Source organism: Schistocerca americana, chromosome 2 (assembly GCF_021461395.2).
Source record: "Schistocerca americana isolate TAMUIC-IGC-003095 chromosome 2, iqSchAmer2.1, whole genome shotgun sequence".
Lineage (NCBI taxonomy): Eukaryota > Metazoa > Arthropoda > Insecta > Orthoptera > Acrididae > Schistocerca > Schistocerca americana.
In genome coordinates, this window is record NC_060120.1 from 1096631320 (window position 1) to 1096651173 (window position 19854).

Consider the following 19854-nt stretch of genomic DNA (forward strand, 5'->3'; position numbering starts at 1 on the left):
AACCTCAAAGTTTTTATTTCTCCTCCATGGATTTTAATACCTACTCCAAATTTTTCTTTTGTTTCCTTCACTGCTTGCTCAATATACAGATTGAATAGCATCAGGGATAGGCTACAACCCTGTCTCACTCCCTTCCCAACCACTGCTTCCCTTTCGTGCCCCTCGACTCTTATAACTGCCATCTGGTTTCTGTACAAATTGTAAATAGCCTTTCACTCCCTTTATTTTACCCCTGCCACCTTCAGAATTTGAAAGAGAGTATTCCAGTCAACATTGTCAAACGCTTTCTCTAAGTCTACAAATGTTAAAAATGTAGGTTTGCCTTTCCTTAATCTAGCTTCTAAGATAAGTCGTAGGGTCAATATTGCCTCACGTGTTCCAATATTTCTACGGAATCCGAACTGTTCTTCCCCAAGGTCAGCTTCTACCAGTTTTTCCATTCATCTGTAGAGAATATGCGTTAGTATTTTGCATCCGTGTCATATTAAACTGATTGTTCGGTAATTTTCGCATCTGTCAGCACCTGCTTTCTTTGGGATCGGAATTATTATCTTCTTCTTGAAGTCTGAGGGTATTTCACCTGTCTCATACATCTTGCTCACCAGATGGTAGAGTTTTGTCAGGACTGGCTCTCCCAAGGCCATCAGTAGTTCTAGTGGAATGTTGTCTACTCCCGGGGCGTTAGTATTTTGCATCCGTGTCTTATTAAACTGATTGTTCGGTAATTTTCCCATCTGTCAGCACCTGCTTTCTTTGGGATCGGAATTATTATATTGTTCTTGAAGTCTGAGGGTATTTCACCTGTCTCATACATCTTGCTCAGCAGATGGTAGAGTTTTGTCAGGACTGGCTCTCCCAAGGCCGTCAGTAGTTCTAATGGAATGTTGTCTACTCCCGGGGCCTTGTTTCGACTCAGGTCTTTCAGCGCTCTGCCAAACTCTTCACGCAGTATCATATCTCCCATTTCATCTTCATCTAAATCCTCTTCCATTTCCATAATATTGTCCTCAAGTACATTGCCCTTGTATAGGCCCTCTATATACTCCCTACACCTTTCTGCTTTCCCTTCTTTGCTTAGAATTGGGTTTCCATCTGAGCTCTTGATATTCATACAAGTGGTTCTCTTCTCTCCAAAGGTCTCTTTAATTTTCCTGTAGGCAGTATCTATCTTACCCCTAGTGAGATAACCCTCTACATCCTTACATTTGTCCTCTAGCCATCCCTGCTTAGCCATTTTGCACTTCCTGTCGATCTCGTTTTTGAGACGTTTTTATTCCTTTTTGCCTGCTTCATTTACTGCATTTTTATATTTTCTCCTTTCATCAATTAAATTCAGTATTTCTTCTGTTACCCAAGGATTTCTACCAGTCCTCGTCTTTTTACCTGCTAGGTCCTCTGCTGCCTTCACTACTTCATCTCTCAAAGCTACCCATTCTTCTTCTACTGTATTTCTTTCCCCCATTCCTGTCAGTTGTTCCCTTATGCTCTCCCTGAAACTGTCTACAACCTCTGGTTCTTTCAGTTTATCCAGGTCCCATCTCCTTCAATTCCCACCTTTTTGCAGTTTCTTCAGTTTTAATCTACAATTCATAACCAATAGATTGTGATCAGAGCCCACATCTGCCCCTGGAAATGTCTTACAATTTAAAACCTGGTTCCTAAATCTCTGTCTTACCATTATGTAATCTATCTGAAACCTGTCAGTATCTCCAGGCTTCTTCCATGTATACAACCTTTTTTCATGATTCTTGAATCATGTGTTAGCTATGATTAAGTTGTGCTCTGTGCAAAATTCTATCAGGCAGCTTCCTCTATCATTTCTTAGCCCCAATCCATATTCACCTACTATGTTTCCTTCTCTCCCTTTTCCTACTCTCGAATTCCAATCACCCATGACTATTAAATTTTTGTCTCCCTTCACTACCTGAATAAATTCTTTTATCCCATCATACATTTCATCAATTTCTTCGTCGTCTGCAGAGCTAGTTGGCATATAGACTTGTACTACTGTTGTAGGTGTGTGCTTCGTGTATATCTTGGCCACAATAATGCGTTCACTATGCTGTTTGTAGTAGCTTACCCGCACTCCTATTTTTTTATTCATTATTAAACTGACTCCTGCATTACCCCTATTTGATTTTGTATTTATAACCCTGTATTCACCTGACCAGAAGTCTTGTTCCTCCTGCCACTGAACTTCACTAATTCCCACTATATCTAACTTTAACCTATTCATTTCCCTTTTAAAATTTTCTAACCTACCTGCCCGATTAAGGGATCTGACATTCCATGCTCCGATCCGTAGGACGCCAGTTTTCTTTCTCCTGATAACGACGTCCTCCTGAGCAGTCCCCACCCGGAGACCCGAATGGGGGACTATTTTACCTCCTGAATATTTTACCCAAGAGGATGCCATCATCATTTATCCATACAGTAGAGCTGCATGCCCTCGGGAAAAATTACAGCTGTATTTTCCCCTTGCTTTCAGCCGTTCGCAGTACCAGAACAGCAAGGCTGTTTTGGTTAGTGTTACAAGGCCAGATCAGTCAATCATCCAGACTGTTGCCCCTGCAACTACTGAAAAGGCTGCTGCCCCTCTTCAGGAACCACACATCTGTCTGGCCTCTCAACAGATACCCGTCCATTGTGGTTGCACCTACGGTATGGCTATCTGTATCGCTGAGGCACGCAAGCCTCCCCACCAACAGCAAGGTCCATGGTTCTTGGGGGGGGGGATTTAGAACCTACAAAACTCAAATAGACATAGGTAATGGTAAGTGCCATTTCTTTGTGAAAGACCAAAGGTTTTCTATCAACCTGATTACCACACCACACGCCAGAGAGGTATGACAAAGTCAACCTAGAACCCCATGTCACTGTACAATATTCATATCCCACCATATATTTTGTGAACAAATGTGATAACGAACATGAGACAGACACTGAAGTTAACCAGGAATTAGTAGAACAAAATTGAACAAATCAAATATTCTGGATTCTACACAAAGACAAGAGCTTTCTGACTTACTTTTTAAATATGCAAGTGTTTTTAATAACAATACAGGAGTTTCATTGATTGATTGATCCATTTTCATTTACAGCTGCACAATGTGCAAGGGATATTTGGATTTTTATGTTAATAATAACAGTTTTACATATAATATACCTTCCTACATAATAACACACATTAATACATCAATTAATGATGAATACTTTAATAAATGTTGTTATGCTATATACAGAGAGATAAAATACAAATGTTCTTCTGAATGAGACTACATTGTGTTAACACAGAAAAAATTTAGTTTTGTAGCTATTCATTTACTGTGTAAAAGCAGTGATCAGCCAAGTATGACTTCAATTTAGATTCGAAGTGACCAATGTGTTTAGTGGTATCTGGTAAGACATTGTATAGTTTGATACTAAGATGGATAAGGTCGTTTTGAAATAACTTTGTGTTGGCACTTTCAACATGTACATCCAATTTTTGTCTTGTATCATAGCTGTGTATTGTGTGATTTTGAGTGATGAGTGATCTTTTTGTATGCATGTTTTGCTTCAAATACATTATATTTTCAAGTACATATATGCAAGGAAGTGGCAAGATCATCCTTTTTTGAAACAGTGGTCTACATGGTTTGTGATTACCTACTCCTTCCATTATTCTTATAATTTTTTTTTTTAAATTTTGAATGTTTGATGGAATTTCCAGAATTTCCCCAGAACATAATCTCATACCAGAGGTGAGAGTGTACAAATGCATAATATACACACTGAAGTGTGTTATAGCTAGTACAATTTTTTAATATATGTAACACAAAACAAGAAGTACTTAATTTCTTGTTCATTTGCTCAATATGTGCTTTCCATTTCAAGTTGTCTTGTAGATGAAGTCCAAGAAATTTGGTACAGGCTGTTTTGGCAATTGTCTGTCCATATAGCTCTAGATTGGGTGATAGATTTTTTGTTTGTGCTGTGTGTATATCTATAGCTAGTTTTTTCGGTGTTTATTATTAAGTTATTGTCATCAAAGTAGCATGTTAGCCTGTCAGTGGCTTCTTTTATGTTTTTTACAAGACTTTCTTCTGAGTTTCCTGTAATTAGGACACTCGTATCATCAGCAAATTGAAATATTTTACTGCTGTCATTGCTTATGTTTAGGTCATTTACATAGAGTAAGAACAGAACAGGACCCATTACTGATCCTTGTGGCACTCCATATTTAACAGTCAGTAGCTTTGAATTATATTTCCTAACGACATTGTCCCTTTCTTGATCTATTTCCACATATTGTTCCCTGTTCTTAAGATAAGAGCTGAGCTAGTTGTTAGCTGTTCCCCTAATACCAAGATTTTCTAGCTTGCGTAGCAATTTGTCATGATTTATGGTGTCAAATGCCTTTGACAAATCTAAAAATATGTCCATGGTAAGTTTTTTGTTGTCTAATGCTATCAGTGCCTCTAATAGAAAGGAGTGAACTGCTGATTGGGTTGAACAGTTTGCTCTAAATCCATCTTGAGATTCTGACAGAATGCCATTATCCTCTAAGAAGTCTGTTAGCCTCTTATTGAAAAGCCTCTCTAATATTTTGGAGAAAACAGACAGAAGTGCCAGTGGTCTGTAGTTGGAAATATCATCTATGTTTCCTTTCTTGTATAATGGCTTTACTTTTGCTATTTTGAAACATGAAGGAAAAGTTCCTGTAGCAAAAGATAGGTTACATAGGTGAGTTAAGTGTTCAGTAATCAAGTCCCCACACTTCTTTATAATAAAATCAGGTATATCATCTACAGCTGCAGAGTGTTTAATTTTGAGACTTTTTATTGCAACCTGTACTTCTTCTACATTTGTTGGGTACAGAAACATTGATCTGCTTGAGACTTTTTTCCCTGTTTCTGTATGCTGTTTTCTATTAGAGGTCTGTTCTAGTATTTTCTCTGTTACATGTATAAAATAGTTATGAAACATATTAGCTACTTCCTGTGGGTTATTAATGTTTTCCAAGCCAGCCTTTAATACTATATTATTAACTCTATTTTTGTAAGATTTGGTGTCTTTCTTTACAACTTGCCAGACTCCTTTGGTTCTGTTTGAAGTATCTTCTATGTATTTGTCATTGTCTCGTTTCTTCGCCTCCTTTATTATTTTATTTAAGATAGATTTATATTTTTTAAAGTAACTATCAAACTCCTGAGTTGTGTTGTTGTTGTTGTTGTTGTTGTGGTCTTCAGTCCTGAGACTGGTTTGATGCAGTTCTCCATGCTACTCTATCCTGTGCGAGCTTCTTCATCTCCCAGTACATGTACGTCCTGCAGCCTACATCCTTATACCACTAGTAATCCACTTGTTGCTTTTAGTGGTTTGGGTTGTTTTGGCTTCAATGGAAAAGCAAGATATTCATGAATGTCTGAAACTTATCAGAAATATTTTCTGTACTATACACTAGCTCCCATGATTCTTGTTGGAGATATTTCTGAAACGTTTGTACTGCAGTATTACTGAAAGTTCTGCCCATGTGTGTTGTCTTCCTCATATAATTATAGGATGGATTAGTGTTTACACAAAAGCTTATAGCCTGTGCATGATGGTCTGCCAATCTAGCATTAAATACAACTGATTTATGTATTGTTTTGGAGCTAATTATTAGTTGGTCTATAGTAGTACTAGAATGATTCATTTTACGTGTATGGGAATGGATTGTAATCCCTAAATTATTGGCTGTTAATATGTTCATCAGCTCAGATTTTAAATTGCTTTGCTTATTAAAGTCTACATTTAGGTCTCCACATATAATAACAGTTTTTTTTTATTTTTTACTACTTTAGTTAGTAAAGTATCAAGCCACATGTTGAACTTTTTTAGATGGGTATCTGGAGATCTATATAGACATATTACAATCAACTTGAATGCTGGAATTTCTATGCCTGATATTTCAAAATCTTTCTCAGTGTTTAAGGGTTCAACATTGTCTAAGTTATTGAATTTGATACCTTTCTTTATGTATATGCAGTTCCCTCCATGTGTAAACTGATTTCTACATGTTTGTGTTGCAACACATAATCTGTTACTTTCACTGTCTTTATCTCATTTTCTTTCAGCCAGTGTTCAGTTAAGCAAAGTATATTAACATATCTGAGTTCATTTGATAGCAAGATTTCTTTATGTATATGCAGTTCCCTCTATGTGTAAACTGATTTCTACATGTTTGTGCTGCAACACATAATCTGTTACTTTCACTGTCTTTATCTCATTTTCTTTCAGCCAGTGTTCAGTTAAGCAAAGTATATTAACATATCTGAGTTCATTTGATAGCAAGATTTCAAGCTCTCTTACTTTACTCTTAAGTGACTGAATATTCTGATGAAGAAGAGTGACCTGGTGAGATTTTCCGTTTGTTCTGATTGTACTTGGTTGACCACTTACCTTTATTCCTCAATTTAAATTATGTGGGAAATCTTCATTCTCATCTAGAAGCGTGAGTTGGTTTTTTTCCATTGGTCATAAGAAAATGTCCTGATGGTGAAAAGGGGCAGTTCTTCATCTCTCTGGTCATTTTACTTGTGTGGTCGATGTTGAGGTGGTTTCTGTTTTTGCTGCAAGGACTGGAGTAATCAAAGATTATGAACATAAACTTGATGTCTATCCTCATGAAATCTAACTTTGGCAAAGAACAAGTAAAATTTTTAGGACATATCGTAAGAGAACAGGGTAGATTACCAGATACAAAGAGACTAGATGCCATACGTTAACTGCCCACCCCCGAGGAACAGAAAACAATTCAAAGCATATCTAGGACTAACTTCTTTTTTCTGAAAATTTATACCACAGCAGCTCATGAATAGCAGTGCACTCCTTAACCTGTTGAGACAGAATAAGCCTTGGTTATGGGATGAGAGATGCCAAAATTAAAAATGCATTAATATCAGCAAACATTTTGAGTCATGCCGACATGTCCAAAGATATTTGTTGAAGAGGATTATTTACGAAGAGTAGGGAAACCCAAAGTCATATTAACAGACAATGCAATCTATTTCATAAGAAGAAAATGGAATCAATACATGAGCACTTAGGGCGTTAAACACATCTTGGTAAGTTTTTTCCACCCAGAAGCAAGTCCCATGGAGAGAGTGTTTAAAGAATTCAGTAGATTTATAAGGACATATGCTCATAATAAGCATTCATGATGGATTGAATACGTGTCTCCATTTATGCAAATAGTAAACAATCTCCCCCACACTTCCACAGGTCTCACGCTTAATGAACTGATGTTTAACACAAAGCAAACTGACGAATGGGAATCATCCATACCAAAATTACCTACTAAAGAGTTAACTTTACAGGATAAAATCATACTAGCAGTAATTACGCTGGAGAATAGAGCAGAATACAGAAAGAGAATATACAACAAGTTAAAATGAGTTACACATTTTTTTGAAGGGCAACGAGTCCTCGTGATAACACATTCCAAATTGACAAAGATCGGTAAGCTAAATAAAAAATGGCAATTACTATACTCAGGGCCCTATATTACTGCAAAAATACCTTATCCTGGAACTTATAGGTTGGTATATGAAAGAACAAGGAGAGACAAAGGTCTCCATCCTCACAAAGACTTAAAAGCTTTTGACGAATAGTGACACAATGTCACAGCAGTTTTCTTGCCATAAAATATATTTATAAGTAATGTCATAGTTTTAAAAGAATAAAAAAAAATATTATGTGTATTTTTGAATGAAATATGTATAGACTTAAGTAACTTTCTTGTTTTGCAATCAGACAAACATTTGACTAGAAGGAAGTGTAAAAACACAGCTTCACACGAAGCAAAGTGCAAACTGGAGCAGCATATGACTCAGCTGTGCACACTCAACAACGCAAGCTTACGTCAGTACTAGGGAAGAGACACTGAACTTGCGCAAGCGCAACAGGCTAACTCGTGGCACAACCAAATAGAAATGCGAAGCTGCACAAGTATCAACCCAATTTCAAAATAAATAATAACATGTAACAACTATATTTACTATCAGGAAACGAAATAATATAGTATTGCATTTATATCAACATGCAAAGTTGCATCAATACTAAAAGATATTCATTGTAACTAGAATAAAAAGAAATCATTACAACAAAACATACAGGATGTGTTAACTAACAAAAGCATAAGATACCGTAGGAGATGTCAAAGTAACTTTCTTTGCAGGGTAAATGAATAAAAGAAATACAAATGCAAGTAAATAAATATATAATTAAATAAGAATGAAATATGAAAAACATCTGCAAATGAATGTGGTGACCAAGTATATGTGTGGTCCATGAGCTATGAAACACTATTAGTTTTTAAGTTAGTTATAAGTTTTTTATATCCCAGCGACCAGTGCATCAACACACCACAGAAGAAGAGATTTACGACAGGTGTTATAGGTACCAAATGAAAAAACGAGCCGCACCTGAAAGAAATGATTTAGTTATTAGTATGTCTATGTGTATATTTTGGTCATCAAGCAAATGAAGAATAAGAATATACTTAATCGCAGTGCAACTACAAAACATTTACTGACTACAAAGTGCACATAAACATGGAGGCATGTGACTTCAAATAAAGCTAATCAATTCATATCGCGTCACATGTGAACATAAATGATGACATTTCCACATAATTGTAAAGAGGTAAGCATGAATTAATGCAAAAACTTTTGCATTACAAACACAAAGGTACACGTAAACAGTTATAAGCAACACAATGGTATATAGTACATGAGTCGTTAATGTGTTTCGGTTCCATGAAATGGGAGTTCCCTGATAAGTAATTTAAGAAAGGATGAATAGCATTTTCTTAGTAATCCATACCAGTAGAATAGTATTCCTTATTCCCTCCCCAACACAGGAGGCAGCACCAAAGCATAGTTAAGCCAGCAACACGTAATGTAGAATCCTGATGTGAATGTTTTTCTCTGTTTCTCCCTTGGAAAATATTAAACTCTCATAACTGATGTATGCATGACTGGAAAATAAAATGTGGATGCATTAACTGCATATATAGTAACACGATGTAATGAAATGTGAGTAAGTTACTTGTATTTATGTACAAAGGAATTTTTTTGAAGCCAACAAACAAACTACACTAACCAGCAACTGTAACTGAAAAAGGAATTTTGTAATGTTTTAGTATTTAAGAATTTTCTATGTTTGATACAGATTATGGGTGGAATGTCAGCCTTAGATGTAAGCCATTGTAATATGCATTGTTACGTCAAAATGTTTATGTGAATTTTATGTATCTATTGAGCCACATGTAAAAGATGAACTTGAAAAACTAACAGAAAGAGAACTAACCTCAAGGACTAAAAACAATTGTCACGCCAACGTGAATGATGAAATAGATGGTGGTATCCAAATGCGTGTGGAGTAGTACAACGAATCAATTATGGTAATGTCATGCTACACAACATCTGATATATTAATCAGTAACCTACAATTGTGCAAGTATCACTTACTTTGACATCAGGTGTTGATGTGCTGTATTCACCCCTCTGAAAATGTGGATACAATGGAGAAGATCATCCCTGGGCCATATCAAATGTGAATTATCTGCCGCAGCATCGGATCTTGGAGATTAAATGCACATGCAATGCACTCACAATGGAAGAACACGCCATAGCATATTATTCGACGGACAGTATGGCACTCACTGTGAAAGTGACACTAAAGTGGGAGTGGAAGTGCAAACGACCGTACACAGTAATGCGTGAAGCATTAACAGCTCTTGCACAGCCAACAAACATATTTCGTGCGCATACGCACAGAGACTGACAGTGTTGCCAAAAGGACAGGTAGCCACTCTAGTAGTGCCCTTATATGAATTCTTAATGAACTATCATTCTGTATGTAAGTTATGTATTTCCTGTAAGATAATGTTTAAGCAAGACAAGCTGACATCTCAAACCCAAAATACAAAGAAAAATATGCCAACAAATAAAGGTCATTTTACCCCCTTAGGCAAAATTTAAATTTAAGCTGTACAAGTGTATACAAAACACTGTGCACCTCCACTGCATGTCACTGTGCAGTGTGGGGGCAATTGTATAGGTACATAAGGAAATGCCCCAACAAGCTATGACAAAAATTTAAAACCAATGATAATAATCATTGGTACAGCCGCTGTAAGCACCAGAAAAGATGTAATTTGCTACGCTGGAAGGCAAATGACAAATGATAAAAACATTCAAATTTTTTGTCAATTATTACATAGACTCTGTCTGTAGTTCTTGTGGCGAGAGGATGTATTTCTTGTGATACAATGTGTTGTCTGAATAATAATCCTATGAAAATATGAAGTCTGAGAGTTCATTTTTGTGCAAAACCACAAAAGTTTGCTTTTCTTCCGTGCATTATCCCAATGTCATGTCAACATAGCTGCCTGCAACAGAAGAGGAAGTCCGATTAAGAATTAATATTGTATACACTGTCAAGAAAGAGAAAAACGTATGATGGAAGAAGACGAATATAGCCAAGGATACCAGATTCGATGTTAGTTCACAACACCACTGGCTTACAATTTACGAGATTTGTGGGGAAGTGCCTGGTGTGTGGATTGGGCAGATCTTGCACCTGTCTTCGACAAGGCCCCTGTGACAAGGTGTTGGGTTTGAAATTGCGTAGTGGCAGACTAGGACCTTGTGGAACTTGTGTGGGCAACAGAACACCAGTTTAGGAGGTGTGGAAAGGATCATGGGTAGGATGTAATTTATTTCAGGGCATGATGAGAGGTAATCAAAGCCATGACAAAGGATGTGGTTCAGCTGTTCCAGTCTGGGTTGGTACTGGGTGACAAAACGGGGTGGTGGAAGGACTGAAGTTGTGTGAGGATATGGCACAGAAAATTTGTTTGCAGTCTGGGGGATAAAGGAAACAAAACAATGCCTCATGGAGAGCTAACCAGGCAAGAACAGAGTTCATGCCTTCATTGGCTCCAGTTCTTCAAACTTTTATATTAGGATCATCTTATACTTGCCACAACACTCCATATTTGGCATTTCAATTTCCTCAAACTTTGCAGTCAAACTGACAGCAGAGTACAAGTGCTTGTCTTAATCCTACTAGATATACCAGGTATCAGGCCCCTCAAAAAGTCATATAATGCCCTATATTTGTCTTCGTAGAGAACGACTCTATTTGGCTCAGCATTCTCCCCATCTTGTACATTTGTAAATTAATCATATGTATTCTGCCCACAAAATTTTCTATCTGTTTACTGTGCTTCTTTGTTGAAGTACTCATCTACTCTCAGAAATATGTCACATTGTTCTGTTTCTTATACCTCTGAAAAAAGCCTTGTTTCAACACACAAAATGTCTGTGCATTTCTTAATCCCTGTGCACACCTGACATTGGATTTTGCTTCCCCTGCTATCCATAACTTTTCTATTTGCAGTAACTGACCATGTGACCATCTTTCAATCCAAGCAGTTAATGGCAGATCATCCAGGAAAGGTACTGTATCATCAGTCAACTTCAAGAGAAGGGTGTGATCGAGTTGGCAGGGCCTAGATCTGATAGAGTACTAGGTTGTTCATTTAATGTTAATTGTTCATCTTTACCTGCAAGCTGCTCAAGTTAAGTCTATTTTATCCTCCCTTAATTGTGCTACCTGATTAAGCAACAACTGCATAGCTTCTTGCCCAGTGACAGTCTGCATTTTATGACCTAGACAGTTACACTGACTACATATTTCTCTCGGGTAATACACCAGAAATGAGAAACATCAGGCAGCTCTCATGGTGGCACTGGAGTTACCCTCAAATTCCAGTGAATCTCCCACCTGGACCATACGTCACTAGACACAAAAACAGGAAAAACAACCAAAATCAAACAATAATCTGCTCAGCCACCCCACTGTGTGATGATACTGCTTGCTGCAGTTGTGGAGTCATGCTTCAGGGAGATTGACTCTACTGGTAGAGCTGGCAGACAAGGACATCTGACACCAAACTGTAGTGGCATGGAGGTGAGGGGCTGGTATGGTGTAACTTTTGTGGGCCTCATATCAAAGTGGGTGCTGCCAGACCCCTCATCTCTGCTATACTAAATGCGTATTTACACTGGTTAATGGCACATTACTTGTGCCGATACAATACTTCCAACCACGCAGAAATCAACTGCTCCACGGTTCGACGATGTAGTTACCCTCTCACCTGACCTGCAGCTGTGCTGCACTTTTGCTACATTGCCAGAATTGTGAGATACAGTGTGGACTGTATCACGGTAGGTAAATGGGCCTTTCGATGAGATGCCTTAGCATCCATCGGCTACCCACGGTTCTCGACACTGCCGTAGCAGAGCTACTATTTCCCTGGTAGCAGAACTGCTATTTCACCAGCAGCAGAGTCACTGTGGTTGCAGACACAACCAATAAGGAAAGAGCAATAAACGGCCAACAGAAAAACAGCCCAAGCCACTGATTGCTGACAATTATCAGCACGGCTAAAACAGCCTCTCTCAACAAGTATGCGCCTTGGCAGTATGGCTACATGCCTTGTTTTTGTTTCTTTAATCAGTTCTATCTCCAAATATGGGATACTTTTCTTTAAACACCCAGTCTCTCTCTCTCTCTCTCTCTCTCTCTGTCCGCGTGCGTCTGATGCTCATGCACACATTTGCATGCATGTCTGTGTGTGTGTGTGTGTGTGTGTGTGTGTGTGTGTGTGTGTGTGTGTGTGTGAGAGAGAGAGAGAGAGAGAGAGAGAGTGCACGGGCAAGCGTATTATTGGAAAATTATATATGAGATTTTTTTATGAAAACAGATCATAAAAGGAAATCTTCAGATGGTCAATTGGAAAGGACAGAGACACTAATATTTCTGTACAGTTCTACTTAAATAATGGTTGAAATGGCTCTGAGCTCTATGTGACCCAACCTCTGAGGTCATCAGTCCCCTAGAACTTAGAACTACTTAAACCTAACTAACCTAAGGACATCACACACATCCATGCTCGAGGCAGGATTCAAACCTGTGGCCGTAGTGATTGTGCAATTCCAGACTGAGGAGCCTAGAACCGCTCGGCCACACCGGCCGGCAATCATAATAAACACTTAATTTGCACACATATACTGTTATGGTAAAATCACTTCACTGTAGAGACATTTTAAATTTGGTTACTTCAACAGGCTGTTTCCTTTGAACTGCTTTAATTCCTACCTTTTATTAGTAACATAATTTGAACAACAATTGAAACAGTAATATTAAATAATTTTGAATATGCTATTACCCAACACAACTTTTCAATATTACGTTATAGAATAAGCTCCACTAATATTCAAATTGCAATTGATTGCCCTATAAAGGAGCAGTCACTGAGTTCAACAGCATCAATTATGGATTAGATTTACTTTTTCTAGAATAGTTGACATGAACTTTTGAGTTTAAAGCATTTATTAGTTTGGAGATAAAGGTGTAGTAATGGTGCAGTAGTACAGATTCTTCTAAGTTGTTAAACATATTCCATACACTGCCATGCACATCTGTGTCATCCCCATTGCATTTATAGTTCTTATATTATCTTAGATACTCACAGAAACTCATCAACAGCTACATTTGTGCTAGTAAACACTGTTTAACCCCTCAGGAAGATGCAGATGCTCCAAGAGATGTACTCTAGTTCAGCTCCTTCATTTACGCAACGTATATTATATACGTGCGTGCGAAGACCAATATGCTGCAATTGAAATATTTTAACAAACAAAAAAATCTATGTTTCACGTGAAAAACTAATGCTCATGTGGCTTTTTTTTTAGTTATTTGGAGTTAAATATTCCATGTTTTGTTAGGAATATTGATGTCTGAGGACAAATGTACAACATAGGAAAGAAGTTGTAGCAAGTCTGAAGTGCGTTTCTTGTCGAAATATTAATAGCAATAAATAAAATTAATTTCATCTAACAGCAGGTGTTTCATTTTTTCTGATAAATGTTGTATGTACTTATTACATTGCTTTAAGTTTTACTGGTTGTGTATCTCTGACATTTGATATTAATAAATGTTCATCATAGTTTTTTATATTTAGTCACACACACACACACACACACACACACACACACACACACACACACTATAAATCATGTAGTCATGATGTACCTTATAGAGCTTCAAATGCACTGTGTCACATTTACCCTTACTTCAGATTAAGGTCTAAGTAAAATAAGAGTAAGAAGAGTGGTTATTTAGGTGCTTTTGTGCTGACTTTAATTACTGTAATCTACTCCTTGAATTACAATTAGTGCTTGTCTTACATGTAACCATTTGAATCACCAGGTGATTGCAAATACAGCAAATGCTGTGTACAGCATTCAACTGGACCTCTGGGATGTGAAAAACAAACCACTATTTGGCCCTCCACACAAAAAGTGCTGTGCCAGTTTTATGGGTGTGTATGGTATCTTTTCATTCTAAGTAGTATTATGTAGATTTCTTTGAATTTTGTATGCCACCTTCAACTGAATACTATAAGCTTATACAACTGAAAAATTGCATTTATTTTTGTTCTTGTGCTACATTCTGTATCTGTCAAAAATATTCAAAAATATTTTATGTAAAGGAATATCACTTTCACATAAGTATTAGTTGTAATTATAGCTTAATGATTACTAAATGTGGAAATGGAAAGTTCTTGATACAATATAAATAATGGAAGAAGTACAGGTAACATCTCCTTGCATAGATGAAACATTGAGATGAAAAAGTTGTCAGCTTTCAGACTAAGCTTCTTCACAGTCAATAGAATACACATACACCTTTTACGTTGCATTATCTACATTTTGGCAGCCCTACAGCACCACTGGAGTGAGGTGTTGGTTTGGGTGGAGTGTGCAATGGGGGAAAGGAAGGGAGGAGGATAGGACATATAGGAAACTTCTGCCGTCTCTTCTTCCCTCACTATCAAAAATAATTGAAGTTTGTCACAATACAAATTAAAAATTTTGTACAAAAGTTTAATATAATTTCGAAAAATCAATATGGGTTTGAGAAAGACAAAAGCACATTATTTGCTACAAACCAGTTTGTAGATAAAATTAGCTGCTCTCTAAAAACTCACTGCATGCCACAGGAACATTTTATGATGTATCCAAGGTCTTTAATTGTGTGAACCACTGCTTGCAACTCTCTAAATGAGAAAAATATGGAATTAGAGGCACTGTATTAAATGTTTTAAGTCCCATCTAACCAACTGAAGATGAGTGATTACAACATCAGAGAGAGGAAACTATGTTTCAGAATGGAAAAGCGTTTCATGTGGAGTACCCCAAGGTTCAGTCTTAGGTCACATTCGGTTTCTGTTTTACATAAAAGGTCCACCACTTGCTATTGAGTGTCACTCAGTTTTATTTGCAGATGACACACCTTTAATCATTGAAATTAACAGTACCAACCAAATTCCTCAAACCTCTCAAATACAAGGGCTGTTTTTTTCAACATCCGGTTGGCTGTAAATAAAAGAAAAATGTACAGAAAATAATAATTTTATTACCAGAAGTACAATAAAGTCATAACTTATTTTTCTACATAATCGCCAAAACGATTGAGGCACTTGACATACCATGGCAAAAACTTTTCAATGCCTTCCTCGAAGAATGTTGCCGCCAGTGAGGACAGGTAAGTCTTGATGGCGTCCTGAAGTTCTTCGTTAGTAGCAAAGCACTGCCCACCTAACCATGACTTCAACTCTTGGAACAGGTGATAATCACTTGGTGCTAGGTTCGGGCTGTACGGTGGATGTTCAAAAACTTCCTATTTAAACTTTTTGAGGAGGTCTTTTGTCATGTTGGCACTGTGTGGTCTGGCTTTGTCATGGATCAAAACAATGCCAGATGAAAGCATTCCTCTGCGTTTGTTTTGAATGGCTCTGAGGAGATGATGTAAAGTTTCACAGTAAACTTCCTTGGTTATCGCCATAGCTTGCTCCATAAAGTCCACCAGCAGCACTCCTTTATGGTCCCAAAACACAGTGGCCATTGTTTTTCTTTTTGTCTGTGAATGTTTAAAGTTTTTTGGCTTCCTAGGGGAAGCTGTGTGCATCCACCCACTGCTTTCATTGTTCTTTTGTTTCAGGATTGCCATAGAGGCCCCAGATTTCATCACCAGTAACAATCGACTTCAAAAAAACATTTCCCTCATTGGCATAACGTGTGACAAACGATAATGCTGATGCCATCCTTTGCGTTTTGTGGTTGGTACTCAGCATTTTTGGGATCCAACATGCACACATGTGTACAAAGCATACCTTGAAATGTCTGGAAATTCGTCGACAATTCGCTAATAGTAAACCTTCATTTGCATCTCACCGCCTGATCAGCACGCTCAATGAGGCCTACAGTGGTGACAGACTTGCGACCTTGTCCACCTTCATCATGGACGTCTGTTCGTCCTCCTTTAAATTTTCAACACCATTCCCGAACACTACCATCACTCATAACGTTGTTACCATACACGTTGCTCATTCTGCAATGGATTTCCGCAGCCCTACATCCTTCTGTTTGCAGAAAATGGATTACACTTCATAACTCACATTTGGCGGGAGCATCGAGCGTAGCGGCCATGTTTACACGGACGTATCTCTGCTTCGACTGACACACTGCAGCTGAAAACGGCAGAGGTTGTGGTGGGGGAGCTGCGCAATCGCATGACGCACAGGTCTTGCCCCTCCCTACCTCTTACTTGCTTAGATGGACGATCGGAGGCTCGTACCTTAAACAAATTACAAATTAGGTATCAGGTTAGAATTAGACATGGAGAAACTCAGCTCATGCAGTTTAAAACAAAACAAGCAAAGTTAAAAAATCCATCATAAAAAACAAGATTTTTTAGAAAGCTGTTGTTGTTGTGGTCTTCAGTCCTGAGACTGGTTTGATGCAGCTCTCCATGCTGATCTATCCTGTGCAAGCTCCTTCATCTCCCAGTACCTACTGCAACCTACATCCTTCTGAATCTGCTTAGTGTATTCATCTCTTGGTCTCCCTCTACAATTATTACCCTCCGCGCTGCCCTCCAATGGTAAATTTGTGATCCCTTGATGCCTCAGGGCATGTCCTACCAACCGATCCCTTCTTCTAGTCAAGTTGTGCCACAAGCTCCTCTTCTCCCCAATCCTATTCAATACCTCCTCATTAGTTATGTGATCTACCCACCTAATCTTCAACATTCTTCTGTAGCACCACATTTCAAAAGCTTCTATTCTCTTCTTGTCCAAATTATTTATTGTCCACGTTTCAAAAATGGTTCAAATGGCTCTGAGCACTATGGGACTTAACATCTGTGGTCATCAGTCCCCTAGAACTTAGAACTACTTAAACCTAACTAACCTAAGGACATCACACACATCCATGCCTGAGGCAGGATTCGAACCTGCGCCCATAGCAGTCACGTGGTTCCGGACTGCGCGCCTAGAACCGCTAGACCACCGCAGCTGGCTGTCCATGTTTCACTTCCATACATGGCTACACTCCATACAAATACTTTCAGAAACGACTTCCTGACACTTAAATCTATATTCGATGTTAACAAATTTCTATTCTTCAGAAACACTTTCCTTGCCATTGCCAGTCTACATTGTATATCCTCTCTACTTCGACCATCATCAGTTATTTTGCTGCCCAAAGCTAGCTTTGCGAAATTCCTTGAAGTGCAATTACATATAAATGTCATAGGGCACACATATACGGTACCTTGCAAATAAATTAAATAGCACAAGCACAATGATGGTATTACAGAGTACTACCAGTATACACATAAGGAGAGTAGTATGTCACAGTTATTTTGAATCAGTAATAAGATATAGAATAAAATTTCAGAATAGCTCAACACGCATGTCTCAAATATTAAAACTTTAGGAAACGTGCACAATGTAAAGTGAAGAAAATCACATCATCCTCTCACAAAAAATCAATGATAAGTCTTCCCTTACCTTTTGTACATAGTAAAGCTGATTCATTTGTAGCAAATCAATTCTGACACGATTACAACATCGAGAATCAAAATATGTTTATGCTGCCCACCCAAACTTTATGCTCAGACTCTGCAGTATATGGTATGAAAATTTACAACAAACTAAAAGGAAAAGAATTCCTGAGTATTAATTTATCAACTTGGAAAACAATGTTGAATGACAAACTGGTGGAGAAATATTACTATTCAATTGAAGAGTTCATGAAGGATGATCTGAAAATTTGAGCAGGAGAGAACACATATTTAGGATGTTATAGTTTGTTATTTTGAAAAATCCATCAGCTGTGTGTCAGTCATGTATTCAGTATGGTATATTAATGATATTGTAGAAAAACTCTAAAGGAAATTATTTTTTGATGAGCCTCTTGTACATTAAGTTACTGACTCGGAATTGTATGTGACGAGACAATAAATGTGTATTCTTTTCCGTTCTGTTCTACGATAATGTTGGAAGGTGAAGAAGTGAATTAGATTTTCTAGAATTCTATTCTGCTCTTTAAATGTCTTACACTTATAAATAAATATTTGTAATGATTCTTATTGACAGTGTCCCAGTGTGGCAAAGATATCATGGGGAGCATAGGGCGTTATTATTATATCTAAGTAAGCTGACAGAAAATTGAAAGCTATATTATCAATTTTTTATGTACCTCAATTGTTTTTCTCACTGCTCTTAGTGTCTGTCAGTTTTTTGAGTTTGTGCAAGAGAGTCATATGTACTTGCACTTTCCTAGTATTGTGTTAATTGAAAGTTAAGTTGCAAGTTTTCATTCTCCTACTGAGCTACATCCTAATTTCCACATCCCAATGTGACGAGGACTTGATCCTCTGTTGCACAACCCAACAACCATACATGGAACAAGTGAAGGAGGTATCTGAGGCTCAACAGCTGCTTTCTTTGGGATTGGAATTATTATATTTTTTCTTCCAGGAGTGCTAGTTCTGCAAGGTTCGCAGAAGAGCTTCTATGAGGTTTGGAAGGTAGGAGATGAGGTACTGGCAGAATTGAAACTGTGGGGACAGGTCATGAGTTGTGCTTGGCTAGCTCCGATGGTAGAGCACTTGCCCGCAAAAGGCAAAGTTCCCGAGTTTGAATGTCGGTCCGGCACACAATTTTAATCTATCAGGAAGTTTTATTATATTTTTCTTGAAGTCTAAGGGTATTTCATCTGTCTCATACATCTTGCTCACCAGATGGTCGAGTTCTGTCAGGGCTGGCTCTCCCAGAGCTATCGGTAGCTCTAATGGAATGTTGTCTACTCCCGGGGCCTTGTTTCAACTCAGGTCTTTCACTGCTCTGTCAAATTCTTCACGCACTATCATATCTCCCATTTCATCTTCATCTACATCCTCTTCCATTTCCATAACATTGCCCTCAGGTACATCACCCTCATATAGACCCTCTATATACTCCTTCCACCTTTCTGCTTTCTCTTCTTTGTTTAGAACTCGTTTTCCATCTGAGCTCCTGATATTCATACAAGTGGTTCTCTTTCCTCCAAAGGTCTCTCTAATTTTCCTGTAGGCAGTATCTATGTTACCCCTAGAGATATTTGTCTCTAGGTCATTACATCTGTTCTCTAGCCATCCCTGCTTAGCCATTTTGCACTTCCTGTCAATCTCGTTTTTGTGACCTTTGTATTCCTTTTCGCTGGCTCCATTTACTGTATTTTTATATTTCTCCTTTCATCATTTAAATTCAGTATCTCTTTTGTTACCCAGGGATTTCTACTAGACCTTGTCTTTTTACTACTTGATCCTCTGTTGCCTTCATTATTTCATTTCTCAAAGCTACCCATTCTTCTTCTATTGTACTTCTTTCCCCTGCTCTTGTATTTAAGTTACGGTGCAACATTTACC